The 15,681-nt window shown below is 35.8% G+C and overlaps 1 protein-coding gene and 1 non-coding gene across 4 annotated transcripts in view; one reads left to right on the plus strand and one right to left on the minus strand.

The window, feature by feature from the left end:
* The window catches only part of LOC105489973 (phosphatidylinositol-4,5-bisphosphate 3-kinase catalytic subunit alpha), an 87,964-nt gene that overhangs the window by 16,112 nt on the left and 56,171 nt on the right, over nucleotides 1–15,681 (plus strand). The window contains exon 1 of one of the 3 annotated variants that reach the window (XM_071091285.1): nucleotides 1,991–2,057. The exons of 1 other annotated variant lie outside the window; for it this stretch is intronic. The gene's annotated coding sequence lies outside the window, so the exon portion shown is untranslated. Of the gene's footprint in view, nucleotides 1–1,990; nucleotides 2,058–10,541; nucleotides 10,900–15,681 lie in introns of those variants that run through there. One more of the 3 variants, XM_011755151.3, reaches the window with a different exon arrangement.
* LOC112428063 (small nucleolar RNA SNORA25) lies at nucleotides 4,478–4,609 on the minus strand. The gene has a single exon (XR_003019930.1). It is a non-coding gene; the product is annotated as a small nucleolar RNA SNORA25 (small nucleolar RNA).

The raw sequence follows: 15,681 nt of genomic DNA on the forward strand, positions 1-15,681 counted from the left end.
ATTTGTGCTCACCGGCCGGGCGTGGTGGCTCATGCCTGTAATCCCAGCATTTTGGGAGGCCAAGGCAGGTGGATAACCTGAGGTCAGGAGTTCAAGACCAGCCTGACCAACATGGCAAAACCCCATCTCTACTAAAAACATAAAATTAGCCAGGCGTGGTGGTGCATACCTGTAATCCCAGCTACCCAGAAGGCTGAGGCAGAAGAATCGCATAAACCTGGGAGGCGGAGGTTGCAATGAGCCAAGATCGCACCATTGTACTCCAGCCTGGGCAACAAGAGCGAAAAAAAAAAAAAGAAATTTCTGCTAACCTTGATTCTATCCCTTCTGACCTGCCAAATTCAACTGATTACCAAATCTTAGGTATTCTTTCTTAGAATTGTCCCTGGATTTTAGCCCCATCTTTTCTCATCATCACTGCCTTAGTTTATTCCTTTCCCATTTCACTTTACTATCACTACCTGTCCTACTTTTCTACTCTCCTCTTTTGCTTACCACACTGCTGCAAAAATTATCAGGTAAATAGCAGAATTTTGTGTGTGTGCTCTTATAAATAGGTTGTATGGAAGAGATTGGGGGGAGATTAACACTGCTTTCACACTGCTATTAAGATAATCACCCTAAAATATGAAATTGATATGCTTAAAGCTTAGCAGTTCTTATGACCTATATTGATGCTTGTCAAACTTGGGTTGTATAAGATCACTTAGCAGACTTGATAATGTGCAAATTATCCTGACCCTAGAAATTCTGGTTCGGTAGATCCATAGTACTAGGAACCCGAATTTTATTTTTATTTTTATTTTTTGAAACAGAGTCTCACTCTGTCACCCAGGCTGGAGTGCAGTGGCTGATCATAACTCACTGCAGCCTTGAACTCCCGGGCTCAAGTAGTTCTCCCACCTCCACCTCCCATAGCGTTAGGATTGCAGGCATGAGCCACTGTGCTGAGCCTGGAACCTGAATTTTAATAAGCCTTCCCTCTCACGATCCTTACACATATGATCCCAGGACAAGATGTTGAAGAACAGACCTTGGGAAAACATGCAGTCTTATTTACTGTAATTCTCACAATTTGACATCAGCCTTCTTTTCTGTGCTCGTTTTCTACATTTTTTTCTCATGGACACCTTACAGTCTAGTCACTCTGAACGGCTACACGCTCACCTAGGTCGTTGTGGACTCCTGTTCTTGTGCTCATGCTGTTCTGTGGTTTACAGCCTTTTTTGCTATGGCTTCTCCTACCCAGTAACATGTTGATCTTGGTACACTGTCTTCAGTTTATATATAATCTGAGTAAAGTATTCCCAGACTCACTCTCCTAGACAGAGTTTATCTCTCCCTCTTCTGTATTTCCATAGCCTCTATTTATTACAACACACATATACTAAATTACGCTTATTTTCATACCTTCCTCACTAGACTGTAAGCCTCTTGAGGTCAGGGATGCCATATTTTAGATCTTTTATTTATCTTATAGTAAAAGCCTGGCACAAAATAATTGCATACTAAATATTTGTCAAATCATTAACAATCCAATAAAGAAGGCAAGGAGTAATTAGTCCCATTTTCAGTGAGGAAAATGATGTCTTGAGAAATTAATATTTGCATATAGTTACCTAGCTTGTAAGTGTAGGCTCAAGACTTACACATAAGAAATCTGGCTTCTTTTCTGGTTTTGGTCTTTACAGAAAAGATAGAGAATAAACTGTAAAATTACCCCTTCCATTTTCTACCCATACGGCTCCCGTGTTCGTTTAAATTACCACCTCCATTTTCTACCCATACAGCTCACATATTTATGTTTTATCATGTTATGGGCAAAAATGTTTTTTATTAATAAACTTTTACATCATATTCACACTATAAAAATAAAATAATGCCTATTTCTCTAGGGTATGAACAGATTGCTGGATATTAAGCCATTTGTCTCTCACTTTCACATCTAACCTTTATTCTGCTTTGTAATGCTTATTTATTTCTCTTGCAGAAAGAGTGTTATAGTGCCTCATGGGATGTCTACAAATATTTGTTTAATCAAATGAGCTGATATTCATGTAAGAAACATTTTATTCTGCAACAATTAAGGCAGTATTCAAATGGGTTTCCACTGTAGTTTTGAAAGCTCACTTTCCAAAGTTTAGATATGTTTAGCCTTACTGTAGACTTCACTCTTAAGGTGTTGATGGAAATCAACGACCAGCTGCAAAATTCAGATCCAGTATGCCATAGGATACATCTAGCCATGGTTTAAACCAAATGTTAGCAATGAAATATTTAGTAGCAACTGTTCTTTTAAAAGAAACATTTTAGATAATTAGAGTTGTCTTGTAATATCTTATACCCAGCTGTCAGCTTTTTACTTTTTCTGCCAATATTTCTGGAACTGAAACCAAGAAAATGGAAATTAGGGCACCACACTTTGAAATACATTAAACACTTGAAAAGCTGTTAAATCTTATAGGATTTCCAAAAAGAGTTCTTCAGTGCCTCAGAATATTTTTATAAAAAGCTAATATCTACAATAACCCTCCCCAGTATTAAGCTGAAATATATACATACCTTAGTAAATAATTGGAGCATTTGAGGAATGGAAGAATTGCCTCTATTAATAGCTACTGGACTTGAAGATTATTAAATTTGAACATTCTAATTTCACTTTTGAAAGTTTTTGATACTGTTTCTTAATTTTGTTACTATGTTTAATCAGCATATCACTATCCTTTCACTCATTTCTTTAGCTTTTGTTACTGTCTTTCTACTTTTAAGATACTCATATCTTCATTTTTTACGACAACTTTCAGTAGTATTCCTGATTCCTCACTATGTTAGACAGTGATAAGTGTCCCATTCTTCCTGTCAAGTCTTTCCCACCCTTCCACAAAATGTTACATATAATTACTTTTTATATTGTCAAGTATTGATAACATTTGTATTCTGTTCTATAACCATGTTTAAATCCTCCTATGTTTTAACTATAGATAGATTTTAATAGTTGAACCTAGTAGTATTTACATTAATATCATATAAAAATGTTTCACTTTACAACCAAGTAGAGTACTACAGTTGGATTTCTTTTTCTGAATCTGTGTCCAACATCATGAACTACGCAATGAACATTCTTTGCATTCAGATCATATGGTTTGTCTTTTCACATATTCCACATACTGCTCAAGATTGTGCTCTTTTGCTTCATTTTAAGCATGATGTTATACATTTTTTGTTTTCCCCTAAAGTTTCCAATTACTTTTCTTTTTTCTATTGTTGAAACCATAGAAACGGCATTCAACCTGCCATTAATGCTGCTGGACTTCTCAGTTCTTCATCTGCTGCTTCAAACCTGTTGGATTGTTTTTCCTGAACACTTTTTACTTTGGAATTCAGATTTCATCTTCAAGTTTGGACATATTACTTTCTGTGATTAAAGTTTATCTCAGGACTACTTTTTCTTAATGATTTGCTTACGTTATTTGACCACTGGTTCAGTTCCATCATTTCTGGCATGTGGTCTCTTCCTCTTTCTTGACCTCTACCTTTGGTTGGCTAGAGTAATTAGTCAATTAAGTGCTTTAGAATTGGTTCAGGGGAAGTAAAACTTTGGATACCTAATGGTCTGAAAATACCTTTATTTTGTCTTTACACATGATAGTTTGCTGAGTATAGAATTCCTGGTCAAATTATTTTCCAGCATTTTAATTACTGCATTGTTTTTTACTTGTTATTGATGAGAATAGCATTTCCAGTCAGATAATTTTTCTCTTGCAGACTGCTTGTTTTTCTCTCTGAAAGCTTTTAAGCTTTTATCTATATCTTTTATTGTCTAGTATAGTTTTTTACATTTATTCTGTCCACTGGTCCCTTTTAATCTGAACGTGTAAGTCTCTCCAGCTCTCAAATGTTTTTCTTTTGTATCTTTAATTTCCTTTCTTCCATTTTTCTCTTATTTCAGAACTTGTGGAATAAGGAAGTATTAAGTTGTTGAACCTCTTTGATTTATTGTATATCTTTTTCACCCTTGTTTCATTATGTGTATCTTTTTGCTCTATGTTCTAGCATTTTTTAAAATTTTGCAAATATAGGTGAAATTTTATACCCTTACGGTTATATTTTTACATTGTGTTTGTTATTCTAATAAGATTCATTTCAATGTAAGGTATAAATTGAAAACCCACTCTTTTTTCCCAAATGTCTAGCCATTTCCAGCTGGTCTCTTCCCTATTGATTTGAAATGATACCTTTATCATGTAGCACATTCTATGTCTTTTTTTTTTTAATTTCTGGGTTTGTTTTTTCTTTTTCTTTTTTCTTTTTTTTTTTTTTTTCTGACTGTTCATGAGCCATATCTTACCATTGTGATTATTTTAGTTTCATAATTTTTTTTTCCAGAGAAGAGAAAGTTTGGTCAAACTTTTGAGACATGTATTTACTTTCCCACGTCAACAATCATGGACTATCGTGTTATGTTTATGAGTGGCTGAGTCATATCTCCTGAGGAAAACATAGCACCATTAAGTGCTATGGCATCCTATAGAGAACTTCAGTCTTTGGTTATACTGTTAAGACCTACCTCTTGGTTTCACAGCCCCACAAGCCCTCTTTGAAGTGACCTATCCAGTAGGGCTAGACCTTTCTCTCCCCTACCTTCTCCCCTCCCCTAATTTTTCTGGTCTCCTGCAATTTTTTTTTTTTAACATTAGAATCAGCATGCTTAATTCTACACACAGACACAAAAATCCTATTGTTATTTTATTGGGATTACATCAGATGTATAGATTATCTAAGGAAGAATTGACATCTTTGTGAATTGATTGTCTTCCTATCCAAGAATGTGGAATGTTTTTCCATTTCTTCAATCTTTTGTGTTACTTGGGAGCATTTTAAAGTTTTCTTCGTTTATTTTAAAGCAGTAAAAATAATCATTTTTTTTTCTGTTCACATGACTAATCAATTCTACCAGGACCATCTATTAAATAATCTGTCCTAATTAAAGGTCCTGGGGTTTTTCTCTATACAAAATTGCAGCAACTATTCTACTTAAGTTTGCTTCTGAACTCACTTCTGTTCTCTGGATCTGCATGGGCCAATACTATTCTATTTTTATAACTAAGGATTTAATACCTACTTAAATGAGCCCCTTCTCATTACTCTTCTTTCAAACATTCAGTATATTAAAAGCTATTATAACACTTCTTACTCTGTTTTAGAGGTGGACATAGACATTACACACATACAAAAAGAAAACTACAAGCCAATCTCACTTAAAGTATTAGTTATCTTAAAATAATTAGCAGATTCAGTAGTTTGTTAAAACACACACACACACCATAGCCAAATGGCATTTATTCTAGAAATACAAGGGTCATTTTAATCTTAGGAAATCCATAACAGACATTAATTCTCTCTCTTTCCCTCCCTCCCTTCCTTCCTCCCTCTTCTTTTCTCCAGCACAGACGTGTGTGTGTGTGCGCGCGCACACACACACACACACACACACACGACCTTAGTAAAATAGGAATAGAAAGCTATTCTTTGATGAATTAAGTAATAGATATACCAGAGCAGAAGCTTCAGTCAGGCTTAATAATGAAAGACTCGCATTGTCATTCATATTACGAATAATTCAAGAAACAATAGCTATTTTTTTGTCTTGCTTTTATAAGGAAAAGAAAAAATATAAAGGAGAGGACATATTTGCACATTTTAATTTCCTGTATCAGTTTCTCCTGACCACTCGCTCACATTCTTCCCCAAGTGAAGCCAATGTTGGTAATGGAGTGAATTCTGGAGTAGGGGGAGCATTGGAGGGTACACATTTGTTCATATATACTTTTTAACCCAGATGTTTAATTGTATTAGTATAAAATTGTGGTAAACATGCTTTCATTTTAAATATCTTCTGAACCTGTAATTACATTACCTTTTTAAATATTTATTTAATTTCTATCATCAAAATAAGTGTATCTTCCAGTAATGACAGTGTGAGGTGGTTAGATGATTTCCTTCCTCAGAAAACAGGCATCAAAATACTGGAGTAACTGTGTTAATGTCAGCCAAAATAGACTGTAAGAAAAGGAGTATTATTAGAGATAAAGAGGAACATTTCAAAATTATGAAGTGACAAATATGGCGGGAAAATATAAAAATTCTAAATGTATATGCACTTGAGAGAGGCACAAAATCCATGAAACAAAGATTGATAGAACTGAGAGATGAAATAGGCAATTCAGTATTTAGAAGAGTTGGAGATTTTAATACTCTTCTCTCAACAGTTGATAGAATAAGTAAACAGAAAACAGGATACAGAAGACATGAATAAAGCAATCAGCCAACTCCATCTAATTGACATCTGCAGAATACCCAACAACAGTAGAAAACACATTATTCTCAAGTGCATTGGAAACATTAGCCAGGGTGAATAGTATACTGGCCCACAAAAATGAAATGTTTTAATAAATATGAAAGAATTGAAATTATATGATATGTTTTGCAACTACAAAGGAATTAAAAATCATGGAGAGAAATAAGGAAAATGGAAAGAAATAAGGAAAATCCCCAAATATGTGGAAATGAATACATTTCTGAGTAACCCATGGGTGAAAAAATAATTCACTGGGTAAAATAGAAAATATTTTTAACTGAGTGAAAATGAACACAAAATATAAGAAGATATTTGGTATGTAGCTCTCAAGCAGTGCTAAGAAAGAAATGTTTGGCTTAAAATGCTTATGCCAGAAAGGAAGAAAGGCATAAAATCAATTATCTAAGCTGCTACCTTAAGAAGCTAGAAAAGAGGCCGGGCGCGGTGGCTCAAGCCTGTAATCCCAGCACTTTAGGAGGCGAGACCATCCTGGTTAACACGGTGAAACCCCATCTCTACTAAAAAAATACAAAAACTACCCGGGCGTGGTGGCGGGCGCCTGTAGTCCCAGCTACTAGGGAGGCTGAGGCAGGAGAATGGCGTAAACCCGGGAGGCGGAGCTTGCAGTGAGCTGAGATCCGGCCACTGCACTCCAGCCTGGGCGAAAGAGCGAGACTCCGTCTTAAAAAAAAAAAAAAAAAAAAAAAAAAAAAAAAAAAAAAAAAAAGCTAGAAAAGAAAGAGTAAAGTATACCCAAAGTAAGTAGAAGAAAGGGAGTAATAAAGATCAGAACAGAAATCAAGGAAATCAAAAGCTAGTTCTTTAAAGAGTTCAGTAAATCTTTAGAGAAAATGATCAAGAAGGGATGTAAGTTAGAAATACTGAGAATGAAAGAATGGTGGTTATTACAGACACTATAAATACTAAAAAGATAAAGGAATATTATGAACAAGTTTACAACAACCAATTTGACAACTTAGATGAAATGAACAAATTCTTTGAAAGATACTGATCACCAAAAGTGATTCCAAAAGAAGTAGAAAATCTAAATAGACCTATATAGAGTAAAGAAATTGAATTAGTAGTTAAAAATTTCCAATAAAGAAAATCTGGGCTCTGATGGCATAGCTAGTAATTCTGTCAAACACTGAAGGAAGAAAAAAATATAAGCCCCACCCACATTTTCAGAAAAGCAGGAGGAAGGAGAGCATCACAGTTCATTTTATGAGGACAGCATTACTAGATACCAAAGCCAACACAAAGGCATCCCAGGAAAACTAGCAGCCAGTATTCCTCATAAACGTAGACACAGAAATCCTTAGCAAAATATTAGCATGTTTAATTAGCAATATTATATTTAAAAGGATAATACTATACATCATGGTCAAGGAGGATTTATCCCAGCAATGCAAGGCTGACTTAACTTAGAAATATCAATTCTGTTTAATACACCATACTAATAAGATAAATTTGAAAACAAAAAAAAAAAGTGATCATCTCAATAGACACAGAAAAGTATTTGACAAAATTCATTACAAAGTTATAATACAAACTCTTAGCAAACCAGGAATTGAAGGCAACTTCCTCAACCTGATAAAGGATGTCTGTGAAAAAAAAAAAAAATCATACTTCATGGTGAATGATTTTATAGTTTTCCACTTAAGATGAAGAATAAGGCAAGGATGTTTGCTCTTACTGCTTTTATTCAACATTATCCTGGAGGTCCTAGCCAATGTAGTAAGGCAAGAAAAAGAAATTAAAGGATATTCGGAATGGAAAGGAAGAAGTAAAACCAAAAAGATGGCATATATAGAGAAAGTTCTAAAGAATCTACCCAAAAACAAAAAACAAACAAAAAAAAAACACTACTAGAACTAACAAGTGACTTAGGCAAGGCTGTAGAGTAAAAGATAACCAACAAGAATTATATTTCTAAATACTAGCAATGAACAATCCAAAAATGAAATTAAAAACAAAATCATTTACAATAGTATCACATAGCTAAATACTTAGTAATAAACTTAAGAATAGATACACAGACCTGTGCACTGAACACTACAAAATATTGTTGATAGAAGTTAAGAACTAAGTTAATTGAGAGGTACACTATATTCATGAATTGGTACACTATGTTCAATGCAGTCCCAATCAAAATCTTGTCAGGTTTTCTCATAGAAATTGATAGACTGGTTCTAAAATGTATATGGAAGTGCAAAAAACATAACCGCACACAAAAACTACAAAATCTGAACACAGGTACCTGATTTGTACTTGCTATAAAGCTACAATAATCAAAATAGTACAGTATTAGCGTAAGGATAGACATATAGATGAATGAAAGAGATTTGAGAATCTAGAAAGAGTAATTCTTAACATAGTGATATTTTTCAATTAATTTCTTATTTTGGACAATTGGTACATCCTATAGATCTTTTTCCCATGATTTAATGAAATGTAACATAGTTTTCTTTTTATTGAACAGTTTTGCTTTTATATTATATGTTACCTTATCTGTTAATAAAAACACATAAATAAATAGGTTAGGTATTATTTATGTGGTAACTGAGTTTCAACAAAGGTGCTAAGGTAATTCAATGGGAAAAGAATAGTCTCTTCAAAAAGACCGGGCACGGTGGCTCACACCTGTAATCCCAGCACTTTGGGAGGCTGAGGCGAGCGGATCACGAGGTCAGGAGATCAAAACCGTCCTGGCTATCACACTGTGAAACCCCGTCTCTACTAAAAATACAAAAAAAAAAAAAAAAAAAATTAGCCGGGCGTGGTGGCGGGCGCCTGTAGTTGCAGCTAGTCCGGAGACTGAGGCAGGAGGATGGTGTGAACCCGGGAGGCGGAGCTTCCAGTGAGCCGAGATCATGCCCTGCACTCCAGCCTGGGCGACAGAGCCAGACTCGCGGCATCTCAAAAAAAAAAAAAAAAAAGTGCTAGAATAACAAATTTATTAAAAATGGATTGATGGATTGATGGTTCGTAGACCTAAACTTAAGTGCTTACAACCCAGTAATTACCTACGTGGTGTATTGACTGCAAAGAAATAACACTTGTAAAGGTGGGTTGTGGAAATGTTTTTTTGTTTTTGTTTTGAGGTGGACTTTCGCTCTTGTTGCCCAGGCTGGAGTATAATGGCACAATCTCGGCTCACTGCAACCTCTGCCTCCCGGGTTCAAGCGATTCTCCTGCCTCATCTCCCAAGTAGCTGGGACTACAGGCGCCTGCCACCACACCTGGATAATTTTTTGTATTTTTAGTAGACACGGGGTTTCGCTATATTGGCCAGACTGGTCTCGAATTCCGGACTTCAGGTGATCCACCCGGCTTGGCCTCCCGAAGTGCTGGGATTACAGGTGTGAGCCACTGTGCCCGGCCCGGAAGTGTTTTAAAACTTAATTGTAGTGGTGGTTTTTACAACTATACGTTCACCAAGACTCATCAAACTGAATTTTAATTTATACCTCAAGTAAAGCTAAAATAAAATAATATATGCATATTATTTTCAAATTACAGCTGAAAGGTTAATAAAAACATCAGGCTGGGCATGGTGGCTCACACCTGTAATCCCAGCACTTTGGGAGGCCGAGGTGGACGGGTCACGAGGTCAGGAGTTCAAGACCAGCCTGGCCAATACAGTGAAATCCTGTCCCTACTAAAAATACAAAAAAATTAGCTGGGCGAGGTGGCAAGCACCTGTGATCCCAGCTCTCGGGAGACTAAGGCAGGAGAATCGCTTGAACCTGGGGAGGCCGAGGTTGCAATGAGCGGAGATTGTGCCTCTGCACTCCAGCCTGGGCAACGGAGCTAGACTCCATCTCAGAAACAAACAAAACATCAGTTCATTACTGTATCTCACTTACCCCCAGCCCCCTCACAACTTTGTCTTGTCCCATGTCATGCTTCAGGAAACCACTTTCAACTATTTAACCTACTACTATGGTGTTTGCCACCTTATAATAATGGGGTATATTGCTCCGTCTTGGTCCACCAATATTTGACATTATTCATTAGCTTTCTCATACAATTTTAACGCTCATATCTTCTTTTGACTTATCATCCTATATTTAATCATTACTGGTTAAATCCACATTTAGTTATTTCATTATTCAGTGATCATATAGTAATAAAGCAAATGCTACATGGGGTTATTTTTTTTCTGTTACAACTTTACTGTTGTTTTTTAATTAATTGCTTCATCTTAGAAATTTGCTTAGTTACCATTGTGTCTGAATTTGTCTTTCAATGAGCTTCAGTCCATCTTTGCAGTAAGTCTCATATGTGATAATTAGTTTAGTTATTTTCCTATAATAGCCTTTGTAGCGCCTTCAGTATTTCTGATTTAATCTTGATTGCTTGCTGCGTCTGTTTCACAGCTGTTATCTCAAGACTCCTTTTTGTCCTCATCCTGGAAATTCCCTACACCTGCTTCCTGTGTTGAAACCTTGATTCCTATGCCCCATACCTTCATGGTGACTACCTCATTCTATAGGAGCTTATCCTCTCGTGGCATCTTGAAGAGAGATAACTAGGAGGTAAATGTTTTGAGATTTTACATACCTGAATATGTGTTATTCTGCTCCTACAATTATGCGATATTTTAAGTGAGTGTAGAATGCTAGATTGAAAATCATTTTTACCCAGATATTGCTCTGGTATCTTCCAGCTTTCAGTTTTGATATTTAGAGTTCTAAGTGCCTGTTTCCTCATTTTTTATATTTTATTTTTTATTTTTCTCTCTGGAAGTGATTAATCTCTTCACTTCTGGTGTTCTGAAATTTTATGGTATGGTATCTTGGTGTGTGTCATTTATCTATTGTGCTGTGTACTCCATAAGTCCCTGCTGCTTACAGATTTACATTTTTCTATTCTTGGAAGTATCCTTGCCTTTTTTGATAGTTCCCTCCCCTTTGTTTTCATTATTCTCTCTGGAACTCCTACTAGGCAGATATTACACTTCCTAGATTGCTTTTCTAAATTTTTACCTTTCCCTCCTCTTACTCATCCCTTTCTTTTTATTCTGCCTTCTGGAAAATTGCCTTAACTTTAACTTCAAACTTTCGTTGAATTTTTTTTTTTTTTCCAGTTCTTATTCCCTGGTCTTATTGGTTCCTCTGCATAAGTATGCAATCTTTAATTACAGTTTCTTTGACATTTTCCTCTGTGCCATCATTCTGTTTCTCACCACTTCTGTTTCATTTTGGTCTCAATCTTTAATATTGGAGACATTCCTCAAATGTATGAAGATCCTCGGTGGTCATTCATATTTAAAAGATACCAAAAGCTGACCGAAAGCCCTGGGTATGAAGTCAGAGCTCTTGTCTATTGGTAAACTCCGCTATAGGAAATCTTCGTATCACCATTTTTCTCTAGGTTAGTTTTGTTTTCTCTAGTTTTGAATCCTTTCCAGAGGAAATCTATAGTCTTCTCTGTGGGGGCTGCTTATGTTTTAGAGAAATACTGAAGAAAGGGACTTTGGGTCTCATTAGAGTTGCACGTAATCTTTTGGTTTTAGTCATATCTACTTCATCCATATCTACTTCTGTATCTGTTGAAGTCCAAAGCATCTTGAGTTTAGTTTTTCCAGAAATTATGCCTTCTGATTTCTGCATGATTGGGAAGTCACTGAGTACACCAACTGGAGTTGGAGACCTGGAATTCCAGTAGTTCCAGGAACCTCCTAGTCCTGAATTTTATGGGGTTTCATGAGAATTGGCTGGGTTCTTTAGGCACTTAAATTTAACATTTCTCACCTCTGGTGAGTTTTTTCCCCCCCCGTCTTTGTATATTATGGTTTAGGGTTACAGTTTTCCAGCTTCATCAAAGAAAGAGTTTCTCTCATTCTCCTTATTTAGAAATGATTGGTGACTTTACTCATATATTTTAAGATCAGAAGTATATGCTACCCCTTTTTTATAAACTATTCTGCAGCTATTCCTTCACGACTTTGCTACATCTTGGTGATCTTTTCATGTCACTACCTACAAGTCTATGTCATTGATATTAATGGCTATATAGTAGTCCATAAAATGTTTTATTATAATTTATGAAATCTCCCTATTGATGAAGATTTTGGTGGTTTGTAGTTTTTGCTTTCATGAATATTGTTGTGATGAATATTGTTTGGCTTACTTTTGGGTGAATTTTTACAAAGAGATCCGTATAATAAGTTCCCAGTAGTGAGGTTACCTAATGTAAGAATAAGTGCATTTAAAATTCGAATCATATTGTCAGACTGTTTCCCAGAAAGTTTACATTCCTACCAACAATCTGAGAGGGCTATCTTTGCAGTTACTAGGTTTCATCAAACTTGTTTTTTTCAATATGATAAGTTTAGAAATGGGGATTTATTTTTGTTTTTATTTGCATTTTTAAATATTTTCTTAGGTTGGTTGGCTATTTAAACTTCTTTTTCTGAAAACTTTGTATGTATAGCCTTTTAAAATTCTTATTGACTTGACTAAACTATTTGTAAATTACAGAAATTAGTCCTTTGTCATATGTGTGTTGCAGGTGCTTTCCCAGTTTGCCAGTAGTCTTTCATTTTGGTTTATGGTACTATTGCTAGACCAGAATCTTTGACTTTTATTTAGTGAGATTTACCCATCTTTTTCTGTGTGGCGTCTTGATATTATAGCATTAATATATAAACTATAGTTTCTTTTTTTGTTTGTTTTTTTTTGAGATGGAGTCTCACTGTCGCCCAGGCTGGAGTGCAGTGACCCAGTCTCCACTCACTGCAACCTCCGCCTCCTCGTTTCAAGTGATTCTCCTGCCTCAGCCTCCTGAGTAGCTGGGATTACAGGCACCTGCCACCACTGCCAGCTGATTTTTGTATTTTTAGTAGAGACGGGGTTTCACCATGTTGGCCAGGCTAGTGTCGAACTCCTGATCTCAGGTGATCTGCCTGCCTCAGCTTCCCAGAGTGCTGGGATTACAGGCATGAGCCACCACGCCCGGCCTATAGTTTTTCTTTATCTGAACAATAACTAATAATAAAATATAGTGGAAGAGAAAAACCTATTCAGAAAATTAACAAAAAGATCACTTATCTAGAAATAAACTTAAACCATAGCAGAGCTTATATGAAGAAATCTTTTAAAACTGAGCAAGGATTTGTTGGACAAGACAGCACTAATCTCAAAAGAAAATTTGATAAATAAGTCTTATTCATAGTTTTTCCTCATCAAAAGACAGCATTAAGAAAATGAATAGACATGCCACAGAATGAGTTAAAAAAACAAAAACAAAAAAAAAAAAAAACAGAATTCCCAGCATTTACAAGAGATTGAGGATGTGTATCAGAATATATAAGGAACCTCTGAAGGCCAGGTGTGGTGGTTCACACCTGTAATCCCAGTGCTCTGGGAGGCCAAGGTGGGAGGATCACTTAAAGCTAGGAGTTCAAGACCAGCCTGGTAACATAGTGAGACAAGACTCTGTCATTACCAAAAAAATAAGTTTTTTTTTTAAAGTTAGCTGGGCATGGAGGCATGTGCCTATAGTCCTAGCTATTCAGGAAGTTGAGGCTGTAGTAAGCTATGATCACGCCACTGCACTCCAGCCTGGGTGACAAAGTGAGACCTTGTCTCTAAAAATAAAAAAAAATCCTCAGAAATTAACATTTTAAAAATTATGAACTACTTAATATAAAAACGGGCAAAAGACTCGAGCAGACCTTTCACGGAAGATACACAAATGGCCAATAAGCACACGAAAAGATTTCCACCATCATTATTAGTCATCAGTAAATGCAAATTAAAACCATGGTAAGATACCACTACAAATTCAAACCATCATGAGGTAACCCCACTAGAATAGCTGAAATAAAAGTGACTGATACTACTGAATAGTTATGATATAGACCAACTGGAACTCTAACTTATTACTGGTGGGAATATAAGAACTATTTCTTATAAAGTTAAACATAACATTTACCTTATATGTCAGGAGGTTCCCAGAATTATCCCTAGGTTTCATGGTTTGCTAGGACAACTCACATAACCCAGCATGATGTCGTCCTCATGGCTCTATCACTTATTACAGTGAAAACACAGAGTTAGCAAAGGGAAAAGGTGAATGGAGCAAAATCCAGGGGAGACCAGGTACAGACTTCCAACAGTCCTCTTCCATAGAGTCTCACAAGACACACTTAATTTCCCCAGCAAAGAGTTGTGACAATACTTGTGAAATCTAATCAGCCAGGGAAGTTTGCTAGAGACTGAGTGCTCAGGACTTTTACCAGTGTCTGATCATACCCTCTGCTCAGTGCACACCCAAATTCCAGACTCCCAAAGGAAAGCAGGTATTAAGCAGAAAGCATATTGTTATCATAAACACTTTAGACACATGGAGCTAGTCTTATCAGATGGAAATCAGGGTAGGAATCCTCCCAAAATCCAAGATCCAAGTTCCCAGACACCAAACCAGCCTTGCAAACAGGCTTTTTAAAGGATAAGCGTTTAAGAATAAACTCTTTTCTGCAAGTTTACAACCTAACATTTTGCTAAGTATAACAAAAATTGATGTAGGAATTTTTAAAGCCAATGCTGGAAACAGCCCACATGTTCAACAACTGGAAATTGTATAAACAAGCTGTAGTATATTTTGGAATACTACCTAAAAAGAACTAACCGCTAATACATTGAAACATAGATGAATCCCAACCTGGTGTGCTCTTCTCATTCTGTACCTGACAGTATGTTAACCAAAAGAAGCCAAATACAAAACTATACACTGAGATTCAATTTATGTAAAGTTAAGAATCAGCAAAACTAATCTATAATTTCAGAAACCAAAATGTGATTGCCTGGGGGCAGAGAGATAAAGTAATTGGAAAAGAGCATGACAGAATGTTCTAGGATAATAGAAATGTATATTATATGTCTTGTTTTGTGCAGTGGTTACATGGGTGTAAAAAGTTGTCAAAAGTCATCAAACTTAATGCTTAAGATGTGCAGAGTTCATTGTATGTTAATTATAGTTCAATTTGAAAAATTACTGAGAAACATTGAAAAATAGGTAAGTGAAAATGCATACTTGGATAGGAAAAACATCTTGTAAAGATGTCAGTTCTCCCTGTTCTCAAAATACCAAGAAGTTTTGCCTTGATTTTTGTTTTTGAATTTAGCAAAATATTCAAAAGTTTATCTGGAATGATAAGCCAAGTTTAATAAGACTGTGAAGGGACTTTACAGAAGATACTTGGGCTGAATTTAAAGGATGAGTATGATTAAAATGGCAATAAATGTGAATATGAGGTAAAAGATCGTGGACCATATTTACAAAGGCAAAAAAAAATTGTAAAGGGTAAAGAT

This window comes from Macaca nemestrina, chromosome 2, assembly GCF_043159975.1.
Source record: "Macaca nemestrina isolate mMacNem1 chromosome 2, mMacNem.hap1, whole genome shotgun sequence".
Taxonomy (NCBI): domain Eukaryota; kingdom Metazoa; phylum Chordata; class Mammalia; order Primates; family Cercopithecidae; genus Macaca; species Macaca nemestrina.